The 25,623-nt window shown below is 45.4% G+C and overlaps 1 protein-coding gene across 1 annotated transcript in view; it reads right to left on the bottom strand.

Moving 5' to 3' along the window:
• The window catches only part of LHFPL7 (LHFPL tetraspan subfamily member 7), a 54,697-nt gene that overhangs the window by 14,001 nt on the left and 15,073 nt on the right, over positions 1-25,623 (bottom strand). The window lies entirely within an intron of this gene.

Below are 25,623 nucleotides of genomic sequence, written 5' to 3'. Positions count from 1 at the left end.
TTTAGGGTTTTGTCTCGTTAAGGCATAAAGAGGCCTCACATTCATTTCAGAAACTATAAATGCATGAGAGTCTGCTTCCAAAGTAAGAAATCACTGCTGCTTGCTTAGAGATACTGTTCAGGGGATGACATAAGGTCCCTGCTGCAGAATCTGATTGCAGTGTGAGGGACTTGGGAACGAGTCAGAAGATTTGAAGGACTTTTCATCAGATTTTCAGTACTCCTGAATCCTCCATGTCCAAATCCTCCATGCCCGCTGACTGCAGCCCTTTCTACACTCTTTCAGTCTTATTGATGTTGTGGTCAGGCACAGGTTTTGCCACCTAGAAGTTTGCTACCTGGTATTTGCTGGTAATTCCATGCCACCTCTGTGCACCTCTCTGTATTTCTCTTGTGTTCATTTGCAAATCAACTACAGCAAGAACAAACTAAAAGCAGATGCATTGTGCTTTCATCTGAACATTTGGAAGCTCAATCTTGGAAATATCTTTCTCAGATAGATGAATTCCAGGTCACTGGGAAAAATAGATGCAATGAAATACTTGTACGCAAAAGAAGCCCCTATGAAAATGTGATCCAATAACTCTTCAAGGAAATTGGCGTGTAAGAGATCCAACTTTGAGGCTTACCTCAGGCTTTTACATAAGATGACAGTTAGTACTTTAAATTGGAGAAAATGGGATGGGATCTTTCAGCTTTTTTCCACTCGCTTTTTCAATTTTGTGGGATCAGCAGAAAGTGGAGGGAAGCAAAGCTGAACAGAAAAACAACAACAACAAGAAAAGCTTTGCTTGTGGCTTCAGCGCTGCCTGAGCACACAGCAGGGATCCTTCGATGGGGAGAGGAGCACGTGTTCCCCTCCTGAGAGCATCTCAGAACTGCCAGAAAATGTGGATTTTTGAGCTGTTTTCAAAACAGCGTCAGAAAGTGGAAAAACAGAAATAAATGGAAAGGCTGAAACCTGAGTGGAAAACAGCAGTTATTTAGTTTGGCTACCGATTTATTAATGCCTTGTAGCCACACACTCAGGAATAAAACCTCATTTTAAAATGTTTTCCAGCTCTAGCAGGGATTATTTACAGGAAATAAAAGCAGTTTAAGGGTTGGAATGAAACCCTGGCCATACCCAGCCGTCAGAAGTGTTGCCACTGACCTCGTTAGGCCAGTTTTGCCCCCAGATATCTACAGAGAGAGCCACGATTCTCTTGCAATGTGATGAGCAGATTAACATTCAACAACAGCAGAGGCATTTTAGAAACCACAGAGACAAAGTACTAACAGCTTATCTTCCCCTGCACAATCCTCTGTTTTTCTTTGGCTGGCCGACAAGCTCTGCTCCACAGTTTTGCTTTTTAATGCAAGACAGACACTGATCTGTGCTGCTTTTCAGCCTGTTTGCCTAACGCAGCCATGCCCACTTTGGCTTAAGCACCTTTCAAAATTATTATTATTTTCCCTCTATGTTCCCTATAACATTTTTTCCCATTGAGGTATCTGCTTTTGCAGCAGCAATTTTAAGGCATTTCTGGCTCCTGAAGAACTACGGAATCATCACTGTGCCCATAGATGCCATTTAGAACATGCTTCTTTAATCCCATCTTTCAAAAACCCATAAGTATTTGCTATTCTTCAATAATTTGCCATATGCTTTTTGCAAGGAACATTTTGCACCTGTCACCATCGTACAGGAAAAGCTCCAGCTTTGCAGGAAAAAAAACATTAACTAATTTACACAAAGCCTTGGGTGGTCCATTAGCCCTGCATAAAAACGAGAACATACAATTACTAGATCTACAGACAGAAGTATGTTTGATTGACTCCAAAGAAGGAAAGAGCGGAGCAATTAACAACAAAACCCAAGAAAACTCCTTTGACTGGGAAACAGCTATCGAGGACTGCTGTGCACTGTGGAAAATACAAATCAATGACCATATTGCAACTGGTCAGACATGAGTGCTTTGTTAAACTTGCGATGGTGAAATCCATCCAAAAGCAAAGCACAGCCATTTTCTACTCCTTGGCCATGCAGTTAATTGCACATATTTTGCCGGTGCCTGCGGTAAGGCAGGGAGCTGGGGTGTTTCTGTCACAACTTCCACCCACGATTTGATTTAAGGCCCCATGTGAGCAATTGCATCTCAGTGCTTGTAATAAGAAAATGTCATAAAGGTACACGCTGCCTGGTCCAACATCTTTCGGCTTTGACAGTTGAAATTTACAGCTTTAATTCAACGTTCTGGAAGCCTGGTATTCTGCACACAGTTAGTGAAGGGCTGCGGGAATTATATTTTACCCTTACCTGCGTTCAGTGACCCATGGAGGATCAAAGCCCTCAGCCCTTGTGCCATGCATTGCAGACAAATTCATGGTCCAGATTGCCCAGTGCCAAATTACAAAGTTAACCTCCCACCTGGAGGCCCTGACTCCAATGCATTGCCTCCGTACAACTGAAGAGCTGAACGTTTCCTGATTGAACAAGTGCTCGATTGCGTTCCATCAGCCTCTTACATGATCCTCTCGTGCTTGATTTCTCAACTATATATACAACAAGCTCCATTTCAACATCATTGTCTCCTGTTCTTACATTCCTACCACTTTTTTCCTAGCGAGTTATTTTGCTGAGTATCTGGAGCACACAACTCTCAGTAAATCCACCACCACTGAATTGCACTTGCTACTTTTTTTGGACAGCTTCACAGCAGGATGGCTGAGCGCACAAACCACTCCTTGCTCCTTTCTGCAAAGTCAAATTTGAATCCTGCCATCTCTGTTGCTGCTGTGTTCCCAGGGGTGACATTTGGGGCTGTTACAAAATGCAGGCATGCCAGCATTTCAGGTGTCCCCAATCATGCAGCTGTTTAATGAGGCCTGCTGTCATTACAGCAAAATGACTCACAGACTTTCTTAAAAAAGCCCTGTATTTATAGGGTCATAGATTACCTTAATGCCTTTTTACTGGGAGAGGCTTTGAAATACTGTGCAAACATTACAAGATGGCCCTGAAACAACGTGAATTTCAACAGAATCTAACAAGGGAAGCGCAAATACTGGATGGAAGAGAAAGCATTTGCTGAAATCTTCTGAAATCTTCAGCAGAGGAATATTTTTATCAAAATAAGCGCTTCTGAGCTGGGGTTTTACAGGACATCTTCCATGTGGGATTCAGGGGGAATGAATTCCTGATGGAGAGATCTGTGTGCTACACATAAAGATTAGTTTGAATTTTCCCCTACAATCGAAACTGCCTACAAAACATCACAAAGCAATGTTATTATTCAGCCTGAATCTTCCTGCAGTGGATGATTACAGGTGGAATCTTAAATGAAAATGTATTTATCTTCTGCTGTTACCCTTCCTGTCAAAACTCAAACAGCATCAAGGAAATGAAGCCGTAATGAGAGGTTCCATTTAGCCTCCAAATCTTTTTTTCTTAGGTATCCATATTTTAATGAAATTGATATGCTTTTTAATGTAGGAGACATTTTGATGATCTTAAATACAGTCTCTAATTACACATTCTGTAATTAAACTTCTTGCCGAGGAATTAGAGCAAGCCTAATGCCTCCAGCTTAAGCCCTACTTGAACTCAAAGACAGCAGGAAGATGGTGTCCAACAGCAGATCTCATCTGATAAGGCAGCCCTGGGAGCAGAAGGATGCCTGTACACCAGGGAGCCCATGCAGCTGCAGTGGGGCAGAGCTCAGGAGAGCTCCCACATTTGCACCAGTTCCATCTCCCCTGCCACGAGCAGGGCTGCCAGCCACCAGATCAGGCTGCCCAGGGCTCCATCTAAACCATCCCAAATACCTCCAGAGATGGAGCACCCATGACCTCTCTGGTCAGGCTGTGCCAGTGCCTCACCACCCTGTGAGTAAACAGTTTCTTCCCAGCACCTAACCTGAACTCCCCTTTTTTAGTGTAAAGCTTTTCCACCCTGTCCTATCGCTATTAGACCATGTAAAAAGTCAGTCCCCCTCCTGCTTGTAAGATTCAAGTACTGGAGTACAAGGAGCCTTCCCTTCTCCAAGCTGAGGTCTGAATGTCTTCATTCTTGCACACCAGGGTGTACTATTTCATCCCCGAAAAATGAATTTAAAATAATCATTTTAATTCATTTGTGGAGGGTCTGTCTCACAGACAGATCCATGCTATATTCACCTTTGTTTGCTTTATCTGTAAAACATCCAGCGTTCTTCCACGGTGTGGATGATCTTGTTTCTGTCACTCTACCTGCAGTGCAGCGCTATGTTCATTCCTCCTTATAAAATTTCTGATGGAGAAGCAATTTGTAAGAATGACAGAAAAATGGCTTCTCATTTGTGTACCCCACAGCAGTCTGACACAGAGAGAGGCTCTGGTGAGACACACAAGCCCTAATTCTTACCGAGTTTCAGGCAGCACAGATTAGAAAAAAATCACGTAACCAATTGGATCATAAAGATTCTAATTCAGCACAGGTTAATTGAGAAGTCAGATTTCCTGCTATCACTTCTGGAGAGGAGGGAGATAAGCGAACACAATGACTCTTTATCAACAATATGGGGACTTCATTTAGGGAGAGAGCATTAGGTTACAGGCTAGAAGATTAGTAGCAATCAGACTGCTCTCAGAAAAGAAAATGCACTGGGTAATAAAGATAGAAGGCACGAAGCTGGATGCATAGAAATGAGGTCTGATGCCAAATATTACAGGTCAAATCTGAGCTATCTATCAAGTTGGCACTGATCATCGCCAATGCACAATTATTATTATTCATCTGTGATCAGATCATTTACCACCATCAAGTCGGTGGCTCCTCCCACGTATTCCATTTGAGAATGACATTTAAATGAAAAAAAAAAAAGGCCATCTATTATCTCTTTGCGATCGCAAACCATTGTGTTATAGCATGAAATGCATTTACTTTCTCCCAATCACCCATAAAAAGATATCTGCTGTTATTCTGTTTCTTAGCCATAACCCCATAAATCTGAATGCGGCTTTGCATTTAAAGGTGGCAGGCTTATTTTTCCTTTTTCTTTGTGTGCCATGTGTTTTCCATACCAAAAAGTGCCTGTTTTGTTACAAGTGACAGAAGGAGAATTTAAAGGGATGCTGGAGGATCATAAAGGCTCCCTTCTACTCAATCCCGGGACGCATTCGCCTTATTGTTCTGCTGACTAAAGAATTAGAATCTGTTAATATTGTCTCTGCTGGCAGGTCAGAAAAATACTTGCTCTGTAGTCGAGTAGATTACTCTGAAGGGGGAAATAACCCCACAGAGCTGCAAAAGCTGGCCATCTCACCAATCCATTTTCAAAACCCAGATGTTTTCAATCTGTTAAGTCTTAATCTCATGGTATTTCTTTTTATGCCTATGAATCCATTTTATCATGCACTGAGCTGTTAGAATCTGTACGATTACTGCAGTTATTGCTTTCTGTAAAGGAGAATCTGAAGGAAACCCTTTCTGTGAGTTTGTCAGTCATTTGTTCCCATTAATTATCGAGCCATGTTAGGACCTCTTGCCATTAGCATTCTGATGGGCTCTGGCTACCATCCAACTTCAGTTCCCCTTTTCAAGGGAACCTTTTTCAAGCAAAGTCAGAGGCAGTGTGACACTAGGTAAGTACAGATTAAACACTGGCATTCTTCCACGATGAGAGCCCGAATGAACTGAGATTTAGGCTTCAAAGAAGATGATTGAAGGGCCTGGTGCAGGGAGGACACCAAGCACTCGTCCCCTCTGCACAACAGAGGATTGTAGATGCTCGCTGCCCTCCCTTAGGGGGTGAGCAAAGAGAAACTACAAAGCAGTTATTACAACACTGTATCTGATGACTAGCTGAGGTTCTCGGGCAGATCAGAGCGAGTGGGCAGAGGTTGAAGTCAGAGGTACTGTTCTGCAGAATTCGTGACAAGTATGTAAAGCAGGTTTGCAAATGAAAGCACTGGGATGTAATCTTGAATTTACTCCACCAAAAACTGGGCAACTATGACATGTAGTTCGCCCTTTTTCCTGAAAATTGCAGAGGTTTTATTCCTTCTTCCACACTCGTCTTATGTCTTATCTTGGCATGACTTTGGTCTCCTCTGATAAAGGGCTGTCTTGAAATAAGACAGCTAAACTGGAAGTTTTAAGCCAAGACCTCTTGTGTGACAGGTGCTGATGGGCCCTGTTATCTGGGCTCACCGTGTGAAGAATAATGGCTTGTGAAAGGAAGGTTACAAACACGGTCATGAAACAACTCCAGAAGCCTCGTGTTTCGTGTCAAGGATCTTCGAGGTTAGCGGAGGGCTGCAAAAACTTTCCTCTGGGGCTGCTAACTGACAGACCTGTGTCACGATCATAACCTGGTTTTGATTAATTGTGCTGATCTACCATTGGCAGAGGCTTCAGAAGTGCGAGTCATGCATTCTTGTGAAATAAGAGATCCAAATCCATAGGAATAAAAAAGCAGCTTACAATTCCCATGTGTCCCACTGGCGTCTATAGAACCATCTGAGAGAGGGGCTTTGCTCCCAGCTGCCCAACCTGCAAGTTATGCACTGGGAGGTTTTCCTCCATTTCCATAGAGGCAGAGCCTCTTCCAGTTTTGTGACCCTCCACTGGCACTCCAGATGTCCTCCTGAACCATTAAGCGATGCCCCTTCACATAGCAATCAGGCCGTTGATTTTGTCTATGGGAACTGGCCATTGGAGAACAGATGGGGCTGCAGGCAGCTTTGCTGGCACATGCAGGGTGAGGGGTTCATCATGAGCATTAAGGATGCTTCTTTCAGAAGTTTGATGTGAGGTGAGGGTGAGGAATCAGTTCAGAAGTAAAACACAAATTTTTCAGCTTGTCTTTAATATTTATAGGGCTTGTTTTGCTTCACAGATAGATCCTTAAAGAGAAGATGGAAAGCTGTTTGTCCTTATTTCTTGTGCCTTTGGTTCACATTTTCATTCTTTATACCACTCTCAGCAAAATAACTGTTGTGGAAATGCAGTCATTTACAGAATTCAACCTGCTAAGCCTTAAACAGCAGAGACGTGTCCTGCTATGTTTGTTCCTTTGTTGTTGCTATGGCATTACCACACATTTTTCTATGTAGGAAAGGAAATCCCAGGGAGACCAGATAATAAAGGCTTGGATTTCCAGGGCACAGTGTCTGTCTCGCCTCTTGACCTGTTTGACACCCTCTTTCACCAAACCTCCATTCACTGAATCCAGATAAACAGCCAGCCTTCAAAGGAAATGTTCTAAAAGGATTGCTTATGGCTGGCCTTGATGAAATATACATTGGACAACCTGCATTTGAATCATGTTTGGAGCTCCGCATTTCAAAAATGGTTTTGTTCAACTACATCAGACTTGTCATTCAAGGAAGTTTCCTTCCATCAGATGCCTGCATTTAGAAGTCAAGTTAACCAAACCCAAACAAATTTCCCAGGAGGCTGTAATGATTCAGACAAGCATCTCACCGGCTCAGCGTCTGACCTCTGTGTCACAGCAGGTGTATCTGCCTGCTGCTGCAAGTTTCCGAGTTGCTGTGTGTTTATACACCACCACCAATTCCCAGCAAGGTGCCATGAGGTTTCACTGAAATATCATCACTGCCCGTTGCTGGCTTGGGCAGCCTTGGCTGAGACCCTTCATTTGGTTTGATGCTACTTTACAAACATTGTTCCTGTGTCCTGATCAAAATTTGCTCTGCCTAAAGGCCCCGGTCATTCTAGGTTGCACAGGATCACTGTGCCTTGTTTTGTTTTAGAAATAGCTATTTCATGATTTTAGCTGAAATTATCCTTTGCTTATCTCTTGAAATTGATGTGTTAATACAAGTTTATAAAATGGTCTGGGACATTAATCCTATGTAATTTTTTATTTGGACTAATGTACAAGGAAGTTATTGCATCCAGTACCATTGATGCTCATTATATATTGATGCTCAATATATTTTATTATATATATGGTTATGAATCAAGTGTTCTTTGTTGACAACAGGGAATGGGAGAACAAACAGTTCACAACTCACTAAAGAGCAAATGCTTCACACTCAAAACTGCTCAGATGCACAATGGCATGGTGTATTTTGCTCTTCAATTCTTGTCTGTCTTGCACTGCTGTCATTTTTGTGTAACAGAACCCAAAGGCACTGGCCTAGCAATCCAGGTACAGTAACAGTGCCCTGTGCTCTCTCAGCTTTTAAAGCCATACGCTCATATTGCATACAGGATATTGTGGCCATAAGGCATATCCAGCCAGCACAGGTTAATTTGCCACAGGCAACATGCAGCTTGTGGCCATCCAAATTCTTCAGATAGCACAGCGAAACAAAAAGCAGCATTACAGACTTAATGGACTTTTAATGGATTTGATGGATTCTGCATCAGCAGTTTCTAATGGAACATCTAAAGAGGAAAAATTTCCTCCCCATAGAGATTCCTGGGAGAAAGTGAATGGACGGCATCAAGGCACTTTGTTGCTGTGCAAAAGAACTCCGTGACAAGACCTAAAGCCTTTGGAGAAGTCACTGAATTTTCAGGGGTTACTGACTGAGCCGCGTCCACTCGTCATGTACCACAGCATCACAAAACCCCACGGAGCCCTGAGCTCCTTGATCAGGGCCATTTGACTCAGCCCCCTGTGGCCGGTGAGGAGGGATTGCAGAAACTGAAGCTGGAAGTCTGCAGCCATTCTGAGAGGGTGGCTGGTGTTAGATGGAGAGTTGTTCTGCAGTGACCAAAAACAAGACAAAGGCTAAAATTCCTTTGTTGGATCCAGGCAGCAGCATTAATCTTTTCCTTCTGGTTATTTATCTATAACCTTGTGATTTCTACAAAATCTTTTAATTTCAACTATTGATAAATAAATTGGTTTACAAATCAGAGCGCAAATCACCATTCACCACTGAGCCTATCATTTGTAAGGCAGCTTTCAGGCTTGCTTTTTAATCAGTTTGTCTTGTTTTGTTTTCCTACTATCATCTGTATCTCAGGAATGGATTGCATAAAAAATTTTAAGTCTAGCTGTTGCAATTTCTTGGATGCCCTTGGAGATGCTTTCTCCAAGTAGAACATTCAGGTATAAATTTTGTTCTCAGCCGTGCTGATACAAATTCCACCATCACCCACTGAGATCAAAAGGGCTTTCCTCAGATTTACAACTGTTAACGAGCATTTAGGAAAACATCTGAGCAATGCTTTACACTGAGCATGCCAAGGCACATCACTATCCCCCAGCAGCGTACTTAAGGGATGGGGTTAACCCACTTATCCTGTTGCCTCAGCTCAGCAACTGAACCTGGTGCTTCTTGTTGCAAGGGATTATCGAGTGCATTCAGCTGTGGTTGGGCTGCTTCAGCCGCAACATGTCAGCAAAGCAGCCCTTTGAGCTGGGTGGATTTTCTAACATTCGCTTTCCAAGCTTTCAGATGCACTCAGCCATTTTCAAGCAGCTGTGCTGGATATACTAAAACCTCAGCAACTAATTAAAGCAAGTACATTAGGCCCTTTTGATGGCAGGTGTTAGCTTTTTTTTTCTTGTGAGAGAGCAGGCTACCACTGATGCAGACCTGCAGCTTTTAAGCCTTTGCTTGCAAAAACTGTCTCCACATGCCAAGAACCTTGCCAGTTATTACTCTCCGTTTCACGGGTTTCTCTGATCTCCCAGCGTCTGACTTCACACCTGAGTTTGGAACAGAGAATGTGTGAGAACAAGAGCTTTGTTGCTAAGGAGCATTTGGTATGTGATTTTACTACTTTTTTTTTTTCCCTTGTACTAAGAAAAAATTTGTTTCACAGGAAAAAATGCGTGATGTGGCCTGAGGCAGTTGTAGGTGATGTGCAGTGGTCACAGAAAGGAGAGGGAAAGAGCAGTGACTGTAATTTTCTGTTTGGCATTGACTTAATTGGGTTATGGCTGCCTGGACTTGGGTCACTTGGTCTGGTGCCCAGTTCCTGTGCTTGCACAGTGTCTTTTCAAGGCCAAAACCAGTGCCAGAGCAGCAGCAGAACGGGGGAAGCCTCAGCAGGGAGACTCTGCTACTTACAAGCCAACCAGGTTTCATTTTTCATCTCAGCGCATGGAAATGGTATGGTTAATTTGTATGACATGGTTGTGACAACAGAGAGCTGTGAAGATGACGGATGTCACAAAAGCCCTTACAGGGCAGTTTGTCACAGATGACTACAAACGCAGCACAAGGCAAAATGTGTGTGTAAATGAGGCAATTGCGCCCTGTGTGCCTCTGGTTGTATGGCTGCAAAATTACAGCTCTCTCGTTTGAAGATGCACCCCTCAGCTGTGTTACACAGGGTTTTCCAGACATGCCTGGCTTTGCATTCAGACCAGGAGGTGGGGCTGCATTGCCCTGACTGATGCTGCAGGCCTTGCACCACTTGGCCAACACGTTTTGCCAGTGCTCCCCAGAGCCAGGCACTGCTCCTCCCTGTCTTAACCACAAAGGTCCCAAAGACCAATCCTTTCTGGGGGGCAGGGAGCCATTCTGCACAAGGCCTTCAAGAACAAATTGTCCTTATTTAGAAAAGCACCTTACTCTAATGGTGTACCATGCTAGGCATGATACAGTTTAAATGCTCTTCACTGGTTACAAATGTGACCTTCATTAACTCATCTTCGTGTGCCTAGATCTACAGGAACAGCTCATTGCATTTTCGATTTAATTTAATTTGAATGATAATTTAAAAGTTGTTTGATGCAAATGCGACCATCTGCATCCCTGCAGCTGACACAGTTTTAAAAAATGAGTTTGTTGGTAGGGTGAAGGGGAGTTTTTAATAAAGGATGAGAGCCAGGGGCCATGCAGGCACCCCTTGGAGCCCCCCAGGAGCAAGCTGTGAGTGCTGGGGGTGTGAAGCCACTGAGAGAAGCTGATACAGGTTTCCAGTGCTGTGCACGGCCATAGAGGTACGGAGGCGTGACTGCAAGTCACCCAGCAGTGCCAACCACTGAGTTTGTCCTAAAGTGGAATGATAAAAATGGTATCCGTACCTAAATTAAGCTCTTAAAAAGGAGCCAATGGAGCCCTCTTGCCTCTAATGCTTCCTTGCTTGGCAGTATTACTCGCATAGGTTGGTTGGGCAGCTCCTCACGTAGGGCAGGAGCACTGCTACCCTGCAGCCCAGGAGCCATGCTTAGAGAGCAGCACCCCATATGGGTCCATCAAAGCCTACAGGAACTGCACTGAAAGGGCCAGTAAAGGGGAGGGAGCTGTGGAGGAATTCGAATGAATTGCTTTCTGTGCTGTATTCTGTATTTCAAGTTGTGCCCTTTTTTGGGGGAGAGAGAGGGGATTTGGCACCTGTTTGCAACAGCCACTAAAGTAGTGCTCATGGGAATGTCATTGAAAGCTCTTAAGTACATTTGCATGCATCATCTCCCTTGCCACTGTGAATATGAATGAAGGAAATGAGAAAAATGACCCTTTCTAATAAGGAGTGGTCAGCACAGCACTGTCTGTGGCTCGGGAGATATGGGATTAATTCCAAGCACAGCCCTGTGTTCTGAGAGGCTGAATTCTCCCTTCTGCAACGTTACCACTCTTGCAAGAGCTGACCATGCCCAGCTCTGCTCTGTTTTAGGGCTAGCATTGTGTGCTGCTGTCTTCTCAAAAGCAAAAAAGGTGCAATACTTCAGATGGTGGAGCTGTAAGTGGGGTCTATTGCAAAGCTCCATCAAGGAAGGCATGGGCCTCTTATTAAAAAGAGCGTGCATGATATGAGCAGTAGCTTATTGTCTTAAACCTGGGTACTGGATGAAATATGGCTAGGAAAATAACACATAGGCTTTCTGTGGCAAAGGCTTAACTACTGATGCATTTATGCAGCATTTTTCTTGCCTTTCATTTCAAACCACGTTTTCTGCCATTTCTCTTGTGCTCGCTAAACTGGGACATGAGAAATCACAGCATTTCTGACAGCAAGAGCAATTGCCAAGAGCTCCTCATACAGCTTCGTTTTCTTCTTGTGTTCTGTTTCAGGTCCCTCTGGGCTGTGTTAGAAGTCACTTGGGAGCAACAGAGCTTGGATGCGCCCGTCTGACTGCGCTTCAGGTAGAAAGGTGCACAAATGACTCTGTTAAAATTGGTCCCACTTAGAGTTCACTTTACAAGCAGTCTGTCAATGCCACTGGCTCTCAAACTGGCAGGAAAAAACTGGAGCAACCCGATTTTTTTTCATTTGGAATGGGTGGCTCTCACTCTGCAAGTTATACTTGAACTACACTTAGAGAACTAAAAAAAGTTATCTAACTCAGTTTTTGGAAAGAAGTAAGGGATGCCCCTTTTTTTTTGTGTGTGAGAGATCAGACTGCGTGAATAAGGCACAAAGAGTGGCTACAGAGGTTTTTGGGAGCAGAGGCTACGAACTGTGACTGATTTCTGATCCTTTTGCTCTGTCAGTATTGCTTCTCACTGAACCCTTAAGAGAAATGCTTAACAGAAAAAGGAGACCCTCTTGGAGAGCTGCTACCTCCTGTCGGGATTTGGAAGAAGGCTCACATCTACCTATTAGAAAAAGTACTTTTAGCTTTCAAGTTCATATTATGGATCCAAACAACATATGCTAGAACTGAACACAGTCTTGCTGGGAGGAGATTTGCCAAATCCAAGGCTGCTCTAGCAATAAATAGTAAACCTAATTAGGCTCTGGAGCATCCAGTTTAGCAGCAGTGATACAACAGGACGTTGGCACCTCTCGTAATAGATATTGAGAACAGCACTGAAGTGTAAAAACGAAGAACAACACAAAACAAAGCAAAATAACCCCATGCTCTTCTTGAGAACAGCCGGTTGTAGGCAGTTGGGTTATTTGTGGTTCTGTTTCCCTGCTATTGTATTAAACAGCAGCTGGTCTGATCATGGTGCATTGCTATGCAGGACAGGGAAGGCAGCTATTTCATGTGAATACTGATTGCAATGTGAGAAAACTATGGATGCCTTATTTTTCTCACAATCCTTAGTTTCCTGGTATCAAACATCTCTTTGATAGAAACCTTATAGTTTGGCTTTCAAGAGGCAAAATCACTTTAACTGGTGTGTTAGAAGGACTGCAGATTTCATCCGTCACTGCAAATCCTTCTGTGCTTTCTCTACCAACACACAAACATCAAATGGTGGAGCTGTTCCAAGGCTGTCAGCTCACAGAGCTTTTCTGGCCTGGAAGATGCTCAAAATGGGGAGTTTCAGTGAGAAACAGATGAGAGGACTCACGTTTCACCACCTTCACTCTTGCTGTGAAAACTTCCACTATGTGCATTGCCCCTTGCTGGTAGTTCTGTTGAAAGAGTGAGAATTCATCTATCTTTTTCCCTTTTCAGTCTCCAAGCTTTGGCTCTTCCCTCTGCACAAACCTTGAAACCAGTCAGAGGAAATGAGTGGTGCTTTTCCATTCACAGATCTGCCAAACCCGACCCTGCAGCTTAGTCCTGTGAGCAGCAGTTTTTGCACTGCTGGGGTAGGATCCCCCAACAGCTTTGTAGCTGAGCCCTTTCCCCCTTTGTGTCCTCATAAATTAAACATAACGGCTGTCTCCTGCTCCTGCAGACAGCTATACTCTAATAAATCATGTAAATAGAGTCTCGGAGACTCGCTGCCCTTTATTTCACTCTAGTCCCTTAACTCAGATGTTAATTGGATTTGAGATATTTCACTGCATGATCCCTAAGCAGGATCCTGGAAGGTCCTCTCCAGAGCAATAACCTACAGCGTGGCCCTCTTTGTTTTCCTCTTCTGTCTCAAGGAAGAGAGCAGTGAGGAGCACAGCCAAGCTGAAGACCAATTTCTTCTCCTGCAGCTCTCCTGGGATGCCTTTTTGGGCCACTGGTGCTTTGGTGCCATTTTTGGGCTGTTTTTTTGCAGCAGGGCTGTTCCTGCCTCCAGTCCCAAAGCAGTGGTTCCCAAGGAGCCTGGCAACATGTAACCCCTTTGGAGCAATTACACCAGGCTGCTGGGGCTGCTCTAACCTCCGAGTGCTTCGAGCTAACAGTGACCCTGTTTTCCAGAAAGAGATCAGAAAGTTCTGGTGGTTTAATTAGCGTAGTACCACTTTTCAGCTGGGAATTCTGGAGATAAAAACAGATGTGGGATGTACAGTCAAAAAGGCATTGGAAGTTTCTTTCTCTGGGGCGAAATGCCACATCTTCTGTAACTTGTCTTCAAGTCTCGTCTAGAAATCTGCCATCTCTCTGGCCACGTCCTGTCAAGTGGGTGGCTATGGCTGGGATGCAGAGCACAGGCAGCACCAAGCACAGGGCAGTGCCTTTAGCTTCCCCATGCCCCCACAGCTCACACCAGCCAGGCTGTGGCAGCTTGGCTGCTGCTCTTCATGTTTGCAACTTGCCCTGAACCAGTTTCTAGGAGCAACAGCAATTTAATTAGCTTTAGCAATTAGCGCTGCTTAACTGAAGCTGCTGCAGAGCAAAGGCACTTTTTTAGACTGTAGAAGCAGCAATTAGTGTTTCTTTAAAGTAACGAGCCTAGCAAGACTTCTGAGCCTGCCCGAGTCTGTTCATCTAATTTGGAGATCCATCAATAACTCAGGGGGAATCAAGAGAGATGCACTGGGTTTTTCACCACCATGACTGAAAAACCCAACTGGGAAGCTATGGGAAGACTTTTATTTGTCTTTTCTGGGCTGGTTAATGATCATGGACATCTTGGTTCATGGGAGGCACTGCTGGAAAGCTTTGACTGGGGAAAAAAAACCTGATGGGTGCGATTGGCTCTGTATGATTGGAACTGCGCCGTCTCTGGGAGGCAGAGGTGGCTGAGGGAGGCTCTTCCAGCCCTGGCTTTCAAATCTCATGGTAAAGAAAATATAAGCAATGTCTGGGCTTCTTTGTGAACATCCTTTCCATTCGTTTTCTGAAGGAGACTGACTGCTTTCCCGTTGCAGTTCTCATTCCTGTTTGAAAAATAATGTGTGCACTGGGAAACAAACTTTTTTTTTCCTTCCCCCTCAAAGCCTTGCCTGCAGCTGCGCCCTGCTGTTTTGTTCACCTGAAAACTGAGGTCAGTTCTGCTGGGAAGGGCAGGAGCTAACACTGCTCAGCTGAGCAGCAGTGCTCAGAGTCACTGCTGTGGCCCTGCTGGGCACCAAGGAGCTCGGATGGCACAGATAGATTATTTGCACTAAGATGCGTACGCAGTGCACGAGTGCCAGGTTTCAAAACCCATTAGCTATAATATGGTGATTCACATCTTGTCAAAACATCTTTTGGATGCTTTCGTTATTTTGCATCTGTGAGATGAGTCAGTGACCTTAAACAATTTGTTAAAGTTGTTCCTGCTTGTGCAGTCTTATTTCTTTAATTGATGGCTGCTCTTCCCTATCTTTCTTGCTTGAAACAGCCAAAACATGAGAAACACAACACAATTTATGGGGATTTTCATGAAAATCATAACGCAGCAGTTTCTGGGGTTTTTCCTGATGAAGTTTTTACTGTCCCACAGGCTTTAAAATGGCATATGTGCCACATAACCTTACCTTGTGATAAACACTCTGTCCTTTGGCTTACTGATAGACTTAAAACTAGACTGGACAAATGAAAAAACTGCTGCCAAACGTCATGTTTCCTGATAGGTGGATGAGAGAGATTTTTGTAGGTATTTCTGGTTTTGAAGGTCTAGGATAAACACAATGTTCATCCCTCCCCCTTACGATTCTCACATATTAAGCTCTTGCTAACAACCCAAACAGTATTTAGTGGTTTTGCTAGGAAATACCATTACAGAATCAGCATAACGTACCTCTTCTGACTTCTCTTTGCCATAACACGAAAATAAAACATTCTGCTTTGAAGCTTTCTTGTGTTTTAAGGGTCAGTTCAGCTGTTTAGATGGCAGGTTGTAAGGAAAAGAGACTAAAAAGTTCTGTGCTTTACTATAACCAGTAAATTCCTGTAACTTGGAGGCTTACTAAAGAGAAATGGGCACAGAGCCATGCTTCCAGCAGCCTTCTGCTAAAGAAATGGATGCAAGTCAGAAACTTTCTAAATAGCAGTCATATTGGGAAAGCGTTCTGGTTGCAGCCAGTAACCAAGAAGGGCTTTGGTGCCTCTCTTCTGATTCGGTGCTTCTGGGGTTCAAAAAAGCCATCCTCTGTGTAATGCACTTAGCGTTCCATAAGGACTTTCTCAAAAGAGCATATTTCTGGATATGTCACAGAACTAGGAATGCTTTTCTGTGTACAGAAACTTAAGGAAACGTGCTCCCCTGTTCACTGCTTAATTGCACGAGAGGCTTTTATTTATGGCTCTACATCAGACTTGGGATTTTCAAGGGGGAAGAATAAGCCAAAGGCATCTCCTCTAGCTCACATGACGTTTCTGCCACTGAGGTGAGCAGAAGGAGCTTGGCAATGGATGCCCGTTCTCCATCAGAAGCAGGGTCCCTCCATGGGACGTTTATTTCAACACTCACTAGAACTCTTTGACCTCAGCACTGGTCACCATCGGCAGTGTTTGTCACAGCTCATTACACAGCAGGCATGCCGAAGCCCGGTGACCTTTCCCAGGAGGACAGGCAGAAAAGCCATGACACAAAAGAGGAGGAAAGGAGTCATATGCTTTAGAAGAGAAATAATTGAATGTTATCGTGATGGAAAACACTGGGCTGACAATAGGCAGATACAAAGATTTTCCTTATAGAGTGTTGGTTTGGTACACGTGGGGGTTTGGACAAATATCCGGGTTCAGTTCCCCTTCCTGACCCCACTTCACTACTGTGGAACTTCAGTCAGGATGGGGAATGATTCCCAGTCCCAGTGGTGTTAGGGCATGGGGGACCTTTGTGTTGCACTGGAGCAAGGATCAGAAGTGGGAAAACTAAAGCCGTGTTACATGGCTTCCTTCTGCCAGGCAGAAATAGCAAGAGCCCTAAATGTGAGATTTCCATACCTATTCAAGGATTGGAGACAAGTTTTCAGCCTTTCTCCTCAAAACTCCCCAGCTTCCATGGTGGAGGAACAGAGCCCGAGGGTCCTCCCAGCTGTGCCTCCAGTTTCTTCTTCAAATAGGTCCAGGTTTCCAAACATCTTTTTCCACCCTTCATTTCTCTTCCAGTTTTTATTTAATCTGACTTCTCCAGTCTCCTGAGACAAACTGATTAATTCTTTTCCCTTTCACAGTCCCCTGAGTCCCTTGTTCAATCTTTCCTGCCTCAGTGAGATCTTAATAAATGCTGTCTGTGGCTGGAAGTGAGATTGGGTCTCGGAACTGTAATTAATTCTTTACTTCCTCCATTGCTTCAGTGTGCAATTTGCAGCCATCAGCCCGTGCAGAAGCAGAGGTGTGCAGACAGCCTCCAACTTTTGCTGCTGATTAACATGTTATGTCCACTGTTCTTCCTCCTTCCTCTCTTACAGTTCTTGGTTTGCCTTGTAGCCAGTTTGTTCTTGGCTAAAGAAAACACTGATGGGCTTCCAGTGAAAATGTAATCCCAGAGACAATAATTGCCAATGTTCTCTTTGTTCGTCCTCTGTTTTTTGAAAATAGCAGTGGATTTCAATCAATGTAGGTATAACTGTTGAATGTGGGAGTTGCTGGTCATGGGAGCTTCCTCTGGCAGGGCAGCAAGCCCAGCTTTAGCCATGCTTAATACCAAAGCAAGTGTCTGGCCCTCCTGCCCCAAGCCTGCTCAGGATTTCAGCAGTGAACTGGAAAGCTGCATTCAATAAGCCAGAAAGGGAATGAATGCAAATTTCCTTCTCTCTTTTTGGTGAGATTTATGCCACCTCCACACGCACAGCCTCCTGGCAGCAATAAATCACAGAGGGGAAGGGAAAGCAGCGAGGAAACAGTTACCCTGCAGTTTCTGTGAGGGGCTGGGAGATGGGACCAGCCAGCTGCTGCCAGGCACATAGCCCCCATCTCACAGATCTGGTCCAGTGTGTGCTCCTCCTTCCAAACAACCACCCCAGAGAGCACCTCCCTGAGCCAGGGAAACAGAGAAGGGATTTGCTTTCCAGTCATCCACCTTCCTTTCCCTCTGTGCGAGCGCAGCACGTGTGCCAAGACACTGGAGGCTGGGACAACCTCAGCTTGGCAGATGGGTTTATTAGAGATGATGAGCGCTTTGTCTGCTCTGTGCCAAAGTTCTCTCCAGCGTGTGATGAGCTGGGCACTCCCCAGGCTGAGGCTGCATCTCAGACCTGCAGCTAGTGCATCAAAAATCATCTCACCCACGGGGACTCGCAAAAAAAACAAACAAACCTGGAAGATGGAGGTCCTGGTTCTGCTCAGGCCATAGCAGAGCACAGCCCTGGTGCGAGTGGAAAGATGGGAACGCTGCATTGCCCTGGTGATGGACATTAACCCTGCTCACCCTGCAGGTCTGCATATCCCCTCTCTCTGTGCTGTCTGACAGAGTCGTCTGGGCTCAGCCTGGGGAAAGCTGAAGAGCCACAAGGAGCAGAAAGGGTGTAAAACAAAATAAATAAATGCACTTGAAGAGTTGCTCTCATTGGGGACTGGAAAAGCTCCAGAGACACCTCTCTTTGGGGTCAGTCAATATTGCTTTCAGGTGTCTTAGCCTCTGCTCTGCAAAGTGGAAACAGAGGTGGGCAAGGCCATGGATGCACTCAAAGCAAGGCAAGTTCTGCAGGAAAGCTCCTGGTACCCATGCAAACCCTGCAAGGCACTAGCTCAGTGCTCTGCTCTATTTTGTAGCTGCCTGGCAAAAAATGCCTAGCTCATTTCTCTTGCCATTCTGTGGTTGTCTCAACCACCTCCCAGCCTTACCTTGCAGCCCCCTGCTCCTGGGACTGGCCGGGCAGCTGTCAGGACTGGAAATACAGGAGATGCTGAGTTCCCTTCACACTGGCCACAAGCAGCAAGAATAAGAAGACACAAAGGGGGCAAGGTCTATCCATTGCATCATGCTGAGCTCAGCACGCTCTGCTGCCCCTCTGCCGCTGCTGCTGGGACTGAGGGAGCAAGTCCTGCTCTGCAGGGTCTGGGTTCAACCTCGAGAAAGGCATTTGGCTGCTGTCTGTAAGCACCTGACCGTGGCTTAATCCACTTTTAGAGCAAAGCTCTGATAGGCCCCCAGCAGAACTAGGACAGCTAAAAATACTCAGTGCCTGAAGAAAATAGTCATTTGGGTAGGACCGAACCCAAGTGATTTATCTCCAATCAAAAGGTGCAAAAGGGCCAAAAGATGGTCAAGCATCAGGTCAAGCATCAGAAATGGAACAAAGACACGAGCTAGTCAAGGGCTAAAGAAAAGCAGTGAGATCACAGCGAGAGCAGCAGAGCCTGCACTAGCGGGGAGCTGAGAGGTGTGTGCCCATTTCCTCACCATATGCTGACTTTACCTTTACTGTCAGTCTAAATTCTGCCAGTTATTAAATTATAACTTGCAGCAGGAATGCAGTTAGATGTGATCCAAATGGTGTCACAACAATTATGGTAATTATCTGAAAACAAGCCAATTACTTCCCTCCTTCGTGCCGGTTGGTACCAAGATAGCAGCTGTTCGAAGCAAATTTGTTAGCGCATTACTGTACATTTGTTAAAGGTTGAGGCTATAGATTTTAGTCTTCTTTTATGCTATAAAGTCACAGAGAGTATAACTTACTAGGATTATTTTTTTAAATGTCATGGAGAGAGAAATTTCTTTTGTATGCCAAGAGAACTGATGGGAAAGTGATTTACTAATGGCTCCTAGCTGGAAATGTGTGCTTTGCAATCAGCATACAACCGAGCTATAAATTAACCTGTGTCAGTTTGTTACCTCTGCCTATGCAAAATGAGCCCATAAGTTTTCATGGGTTCTCTTACACTTCTTCAGTTTTGGTGTTTGGGGCCACTCAGCATCACAGGGTCACAGCCTCCACTGGATTTGCTTTCAGCAGCTGGTTTGGCTCGTTGTGTTTGGACTCCTTGGATCACGTGAGAAGCTGCAACGTTCTCCTATGGGGAGTTGCATGCCAAGGATGGCTCAGCCTCACCACAGGGCTGGGACCGGCAGCTCTGCCTCCTGGCACAGCAGATCTTGGAATCTTTGGCTTTGCTGTGTGCAAAACACTCTTTTTGATAAATGTCAAGGGCAGATTAAAGAAAATTACACAGCGGAAAGGAAAGATACTACCACCTTTTGGCTGGAAGAGTATTTTCATGACAACTGAATGAATCATCTGTAAAAAATGTGTTTCCCACTCCGTGCTTCAGGTACATGCCAGTAGGACCTGTTTATATCTGCAGATTTAATGTATGCCTTCACGCACCCATAATTTGCTGTAGCTCATGTGCAGCTATGCAGCCAAAGCACAAGGTAGAGCTTGGTTCGTGGCAGAAGGTTCATGGCACAGGCCTGCTGCTTTGCTTGAGGTAATTAATGTTGGGCTTGCAGATGACCTTCACAACAAGCCTAAAGGCTGACAGATTTGGGCTACATTGGAGCAACAGAGAAGCGTGTTCCAGATGAAGCCATCCCGTCCTCTCACCCAGCTGCCAGTCCCCAGGAGCTGCAGCTGAATATTGTGGCACCCACCCACTGCAGCAGGGGAATTCCCTGTGTCCTGTGGGAGCCAGGCTCCAGCACACCCCTGGACATCGCTGGGATCTTCATGCTGTGCTTAACTGACACCATCTGCTTTCTATTTTCCTTTCCCAGAACGTCCCCTCTGTTGTGAGAGAGACGTGCCAAGACTCCTTTCTACACTTGGGGTCATTCCTATTAATTTGGCAACATGTGAAATACTGCCTCACACAAGGGAATGTAGGTATGTTGTTCCTTATCACTTGCTGCTCGATTCTAAAGCCTTATCATTTGCCATTCACTTATTGCCTTTGTCCTTCTGCTTCACATGAAGCCAATCCCGTATTTGTTACCCCTTAAAACTGCCCTGTTCAGATTTCCCTCTGTTAAGCAGCAATGAGACCTTCAGCCCCAAGGATTACTTTTGAGAGAGTGTTAAAAAAATAATCCCAGCAGTCCCCTTGCAGCATTAGCTGTGAGCGTGTAAACAGGTTCCTGCTTATCAGTCTTGCTGCTATCTTCTGCACACAAACTGCTCAGCCCACAAAATCCAATTTCCAAGCGGACAGAGGAGGGAAGTGTTTGCAGAAACATGGCAGTACAGATCTCCAAAGCCATGGCCCTCGTTATGCTGATGTTGAAGGGAGAAATGCTGCTTGATGCCTCCTGGCACACAAGGGTGACATTTACTGTTCCGACTTTGGTCAGAGTCAGCTCAAATTTGTCATAGAATCATTTCCTCATTGTTTTGTTCACAATCATCACCTTCTGTATCCCCCAACCAGCCTGGAAACAACTTAGAAATGGCAGTCACACAGACAGGAGATGCAGGAACACAGGCTGCTTCTCCCACATGCATTCAACACAGGGCACAGAGTGAGAGGACGAGCTCCCACACTCAAGGCTGAGGTATTTTGCACAGGATCTATTGGTGGACAGATGCTGCAGCTCTGTCCAGGAGGAGCTGAACCCCCTGGCACTTGGGAGGAAGGAATGCAGCACTGGGAGCACTGCGGCTGGACTCCCTGACCCAGGGAGGAATGCAGGCATCACCACCCAGCAGCAGCAGGGCAGCGAGATGCAAAAGGCATGAGATGCAAAAGGCACAAGATGCAAAAGGCACGAGATGCAAAAGGCACGAGATGCAAAAGGCACAAGCTCTTTGTTTGTTTCCAAATTGAGTGATCAGGCAGCAGGCAGGCTGACTCCGCTCCAGCGCTCCTGTGAAGGGCTGTTTGTTGCCCAGAAGTTCACCGCATCACTAAAAATGCAAACTGTAAGCTGATTAGCTATTCATAGTCTTTCTTGATTAGCTCACCATTAATATTTCAATGTCAGAACTGGATGCACAGTGCCTCCCAGCTCTCTTCCTTCCTGCTTAATTAATTTTGACCACCACCAACAATGGTTTCCGACAGATAGCAGAAATTAAAGTGGGCTGTTCCGTGACTTTGCTTGCTGTAAACAGCTATTTGCAATTCCTTTTCATACATCACCCACCTGCAACAAAGAGATCACGGCAGCAGAAAATGAGTCTTCCTCAACAAGGACTACAGAGCTCCAAAAGAACATTTGCTTATTTGGTAAAAATAATCAAAAAAGACAATGAGGTAGGTGCAACTCAGCAACAAGGTTTGCATCTCACCTAGCAGTCAGCTGGCTGTTATGCCATTTAAAAGAAGAATAAGGAAGGGAGAGAATGGTTAATTTCTCTTTAAACAGAAAGGGTCTTTGATTTTGGGGAGCTCATAAAAGCTGTGGTTTGCCCCAGCTGTGTGGGGATGCATGATTGCTGCAACCTCAACAGTGGGATGAGGAAGTTGCCTCATAAAATGCACAGCACACACAGCTGATAACACAACAAGCTGCTGATAGTTGGTCTGATTTTACTGTCTTGCTCAAAATGTGCCTGCCTGGGACCACAGCAGCTCACAATCAGACTGAGTTTACAGAAACGGAGTTTTTGCCTCTTTGCTGCTACATGAGCCGTACATCACTGCTGCAAAATGAGGCCTTCTGCTACAAGACTCGCTCCACATCTCCATCCATTGCTGCAAACCATCCTGCCCCATCCTCCAACCTCTCTCTTCACGTGGAATGCACCATGACAGTGGCCCAAGGCAAGCGGAAAGGCTGGAGCAGCACAGTGCAGCCATGCTCGGCTCCATCCGCTCCACACAGCAGTAACTCAGGCTGTTAAATGCCTGGCCAGAGCTCACCATCTGCTCCCAGTCTTCTAGGAATACTGCTGCGTAATTCAATCAAAAAGGAGAAGGTCCTTGTTTCACTGAATTGTAAGTCACTCTTCAAGTAATTATATTTTTATGCCCCTATCAGGAGGCAACAGGGGCTGTTCATTTTACAGGCTCTGCCAAGGTCACGGCTGGGTGGGGAAACACAATGTCACATTTCCTCAGCCACCAGTAAGGGCCAGCTCCTGCTGCTGTGTCCTGTGCATCCCCTGGGCCAACTGCAGTTCCCAAACCCCAAGGCTTATTTATGTTTTAACTTTCTGGTTAGGCAACCGAACAAAGCCTTGCTGGAGCAGGGCTGTGGTCCAGGAGCAATCTTCCTGCAGAGCATCACAAATGTTCTGGCTGGGATGAGAAGAGCTGACCAGCACAGCCAGTCCAATCGCTTTCCAATCACTAGCCAGAGCCTGGCTCTCCAGTTGGCATTATCAGGGTGGGAGGTGAAAATCAAAGAAACAAGACTAAGCCATCAACATGAAGCTGATCCTCAGTGGCACAGGCGTGCCAATCTTGCCCCTCCAGGGCAATGTGCATAACAGCTTCTGCAGTTCAGCGATTGCTGCCCAACTGGGAGCAAAATCCTGCTTATCCCAGCCACTGGGGGAGTTGCAGGGTTGCATCCCTTACATGCTGCCTTAGGAAGATCAGATGAGATTAGTTCAGGGCAAAAATCTACCGACTTGTTCCATCTAAAATGCCCAGTATATAACTCATGAGGGGCACAAAAAAATAAAGGAGACTTTAAAAGATACAGAAGAGTAATCTTGCTGGGGCCTTCTGTGTAATTCCCCCACTACAGACACTTCTGCTATCCTACAGCTTATGCATTTCAGACTGGAAGGCAGAGCAAAATGCTTCCAAACATCACTCACTTGGGAGCTGCGCTACGTGCCCAACACGGAGACCTCTGCCAGACCTACCTGTATTATCACACTGTGCAAAAAGGAAGCTGGACCTGGCCCACAGCCACCACTCACACATTTGCTCTCAGAGCTGGCTGCCCAGTCACCCAGCAGCCCAGGTCACGGAGCTCAGGATGCTGCAGCCAAATGTTCATCTAGAGCAAGCGAAGCAGCACTGAAACATCTCATGTCCCACCAAAGGGTCTGACCCACACAGCCAGAACTGTGCTGCAGGCCAGACAGGGCTGTAGCTATTAGACATACCCATTTGTCAGCACTCCCCAGCTCCTTTCTTAGGGAAATCCTATCTCTGTGCATGCCTCCTCTCAAAGCAGGACTGACTGATGCATTAACGCGGCCATTTCGAACTGCCTGGGCAATTTGTGACACAAAGCACACGGAGCAGCTGCAGCTCAGATTTATCACCTTTCTCACCAAGTCTAGCCAGCACTTCTCCGCTGTACAGTAAGAGCTACCAGGGCTGGTAATGACTTCCTAGACAGATCTACAGATAGCATGAGTTTCATCTAATCTCAGGAAAACAGATTTTGAAGCATTTGAGGGCTTCACTCTAATCTGATATCAGCCTTCACGTTTTGGGGCAGCATGTTGCTGCTGGTAAATGCACGTACGTGCTGCTCTCATTGCTACACGCTGTTCCTCTGTACACTGATCTCTGCCCCCCTGTTAAATTACAGCCAGAATCCCAGCAGCCCAGCAAACATTTGTCTGACACGAAGACTAGAGACTGTCTTTTGTGGTGCTAATATCAGTTTAGAACACCACACTGAAAGGCCAAACACTTCAACATGGATAGAAAAGGAGAGTTGGATGCTCAGGTTGACAAAGGCTCCCTAAAATTAATGCATTCTTCTCCTGAGCAAACCAAACTGCAAACAGCCCGTGCTGTTCTCAAGCATCCTGTTAGCCTCAGAGAGGATGAGAATGGTTTTTTCCTGTTTTACACTTGATGTTCAGTCCAGCAAATGAGTCAAGAAAAATGATGTGGCCTCTACACAATTGCTTTGAGATGCAGGAAACTCAGCTAGGACCTCCATTCATTCAGCAAGGATATTAGGGTGGCCCTGAGGGTCTGTGTCCATCTTCCCAGCAACAGGAGATACAGATGTGAGCCAAACCCAGGGGGAAAAGCAAAAGTCAAATTCCCTCAGAAACTGAAGCATGGATTTTCCCACCTGAAACATGTCTGGCACGGTGCTCACAGAAGTACTTTTGGAGCCCCAGTCGGGCTGGTTATTTGTTGTTTCCATTTATTACAAAGCACTGTTATTTTTAACAAAACATACACTTTAAGTACAGTTACTGCATTCAAGTGCAATAACTGGTCTAAGCTCAAATCCCTAGGAGATCTATTGAAAGAGAAGCTATTCTACCACATATTAATATGACAAGCATTTCCCCAGGTTTAAGGGAATAGAAAATACGTCTTGTACAAGTGAACTAGTCTTTCTTACAGCATGAAACTGCTCTTTTCCAATGATAGCAATGAAAGGATATTGCTTCTGTCACTGATGCCACTGGAAATGTATTGCTCCTCTCCAAGAAACCAATGAAAGGACATGGCTGGTTTATTCTCTAAATGAGGCTATTGAGAAATACGCTGCTCCCAGCACCAGCCCATGCACACTGCTGCTGCTGTATCCCAACCCTAAGGGAGGGCAGAGGCACCGTGTAAGCATCTGTGTGCCAAATGGCAAAACTATACCTTGCAGAAAACCAAACCAGAGTTTGAGATCTAAGCAAAGAAGCTGTCCAGGCATCAGATGGAAATGAAGCCCTGTCTTACCTCACAAGGCTGGGATAGGAACCAACTGCTGTACAGCGCAGCCAGGATCTGATCCCCTCTCCTTCAGCAGCTCAGCACCTTGTGTGAAATGAGTGTACACCCCGGGGAAGGCCAACCCAGCCTTACCCTGTGGCAGGGAGCCTGGCCATAAGGAAAGCTGCCGGGCCCTCTCTCTTTTACTGCTAAGTTTAATGGCC

The sequence above is a fragment of the Lagopus muta genome, chromosome 20 (genome assembly GCF_023343835.1).
Source record: "Lagopus muta isolate bLagMut1 chromosome 20, bLagMut1 primary, whole genome shotgun sequence".
Classification (NCBI taxonomy): domain Eukaryota; kingdom Metazoa; phylum Chordata; class Aves; order Galliformes; family Phasianidae; genus Lagopus; species Lagopus muta.
The sequence above is the reverse complement of the archived record's forward strand: the minus strand, read 5'-3'. Positions and strand labels throughout refer to the sequence as shown.